This window comes from Buceros rhinoceros, unplaced genomic scaffold, assembly GCF_000710305.1.
Source record: "Buceros rhinoceros silvestris isolate BGI_N320 unplaced genomic scaffold, ASM71030v1 scaffold10133, whole genome shotgun sequence".
NCBI classification, from domain to species: Eukaryota; Metazoa; Chordata; class Aves; order Bucerotiformes; family Bucerotidae; genus Buceros; species Buceros rhinoceros.
This window is the reverse complement of record NW_010403075.1, coordinates 18,540-21,236: the sequence shown is the minus strand read 5'-3', so window position 1 is coordinate 21,236 and position 2,697 is coordinate 18,540.

Sequence of the window (2,697 nt, the reverse complement as noted above, 5' to 3'; positions counted from 1 at the left end):
GCTCCAACAGCAGACCACTTGACGCAGCATTCCCAAAAGCACACACGCAGGCCCAGATGTTGTCCACCGCACAAAATGAGTAGAGAAGAAAACTTTTTGGTACGATTCTTCTTTCTTTTCCCTCTTCCCCCCTCCCCCCCGCCCCCTTTTTTTTTTTTCACTTCTCTCTGGTGGTTTAAAATTCAGTGTTGCAACACTTTTTAATCTATACATTAAACTTAATAAAAGGACCAATAAGCCACTTTATCAGTATTTTGTATATTCTTTACACATTTTTCTTCCTCAAACATTTAGCCACTGCTTATTCAGCCCTATATAACTTTTATTAAGCCTCTGTGTTTTCAGCATTATTACAAAAATGCGACATAATTACTTGGCATATGTAGCCTTTCCCTATAGTACTTTTATGAAGTGCAGTAAATGGACTTTTTTCTGTCCATTGGAAATTCCACTTACGGTACTGTAGAGCTCTGTTGGTTATGTACGACTAACAGGAAACTTCTTCCAGACATAGATTTCTGTTGCTGTTATGTTTAGCTCATTGATGTTGTATTGTGCTGTACCATGTTTATTATTTCAATATTCACTTTTGTAAAAATATATATATAATATGTGCTATTTTATGTTTGTATTTGAAAAATCTCTGTAAATAAATTTTTTCTTGATCATTATTTGCAATGTGTGGTTGTGTCAATAGATGAAAAAAGTTCCTTCACAGTTCCACAGTGGAAAAATCTTCAGAAATATTATTAAAGACTTTTATAATCATGCTGTATTCTTTTTCCCTGTAAAACACATGCATTTAAGGTTCGAATACATTGCCTAAGGATAGACATCTATTGCCACTGAAGGCATTCTGGCATATCCAGCAGCCTGATACTGTCAGGGGTCCTGCAGGACTTTGTTGAGACCTTCCCCATTTCCCCTGGCTGCTGCAGACGCTGCGTTTCACACAGCACTGCCTATCCCTAGGTGACTGAAACAAGCCCTTACTTTCTAAATAACATCAACATCGATAAAATACATACCAGGTGGTATTCCCTGCCCAAGCCACTGACATTGCACATAAAAACCCTCAAGAACAATATCCTATTTGCTTTAAGAAAAACAATGTGAACTTAGAGCATGGGAACTTGTGGGGGTTTTCAGTCATGACATTAACTGATGTTACTCCCTTTAAGATTTGTTTTTCTGCTCTTGTTTTCCCAATACGATATTTCTGTCGTGTGTTTCTGCATTAATGTCTATGTTCTAGTTGCAGTTCTGCTGATTAATAACACTTGTAGCCGCTGCAGCTCTGAAACTGAGCACTTGCTTTGTACATTGTGCTGGGCAGCTTTTTGGATGTACATGGAAGTAGCGCTGTCAGCTTACAGTGATCAATCTCGATATCACTGAACTGAATTTTAGAGTTTCATTATAGGCTAAGCACCAATTTTTTTGCTTTATAGTGCTGTACAGTGAAAATAGTGAAAAAGTGAAAATGTACCTTACCCATCCCAGATTAGCCCCTAATAGCCCTATCACATCTGACCACACTTCTGATGAGAAGCACACCAGCCGTGCCATGGGGCCTTGCCTCCTCGCATGCTCTTCCAATGGCACCAGCAATAGCGGGACATGGAGCTCTTTCCTCCTGCTTCCAGATTTCAGGTCTCACCCCTTCTCATGAGTGCTCAGGACCGTACCCAAACCTGCTGCAGGAGGTCAGTGTCATTCCGTGCTCCCTCAAGGTAAGTATGAATATGCCTGTTAGTGTTGTGGATTGATGCTTTATTAAAACCAAAGGAGATATAAACACAGTTTTGGCTGGGTTCCCCTGGGTCCAGTGAGATGTTTGGCAGGTATCTCAGTAGAAAAATGCTGCCTTTGTATACTATGCTACTGCAGAAACATGCCTTGCCTTCCACTGAAGCTGCAGTTTGCTATACAAAGTTTCGGCTATAAAAATACAAGTGTTATTATTCTAAATTCGAACCTCTTTAGATTATATCCTGGACCATGCACCGTGGAGAACTTTCAGTCTTTTTTTAGGTCTTCCTGTGCTCGGGCTTGGGCTTGATTTATCATGACAAGCTGGAGATAGACAATTACTTTATGAAGAAAAATAGGCTTTTGTTATGATGCAATATAATTATAGGATGTCTGGCTTTCTCTGAATTTGTATACAATCTTCTTTTTTTATTTTAGGATTGAATAAAATGCCGATTTTTAATAATCAAGCAAATTATATATGCTGCATCTGCTTTCTAGCTGTTTATCATATAGCCTTCAGCTGCTGTGATACGAATAAACCAATCACAGCTTAACTAGGTTTGTCCATATTTGCACATTTTTGTTCTGATATCCGTTTTGCACTAGAATATAAATACCATTTATTATCATGATTATCAAGCCTCACAGCTACAAACTCTAATAACTTGGAACTGGGCAAAAAATTGCTTTCAATTTCACAGTCTAAAGTGTCAATTAAATATTTACAATATTTACTATGTTTAATTTTCCATTTATTTATTCTTGATGATGAGGAGCTTGGCCTTTCATTTGTCAAAACAAAAGATGTAAGCTTGCACACTTTGTCACTGAATTCTGTCCTTGCCATTGCTGGCGATCGTATCAAGTTTATCAAGCTGTATTTTAAAACTATTTAAGCAGTTTGACAACTGCAATGGGAAATTTATTCCAAAATCTCTCTCT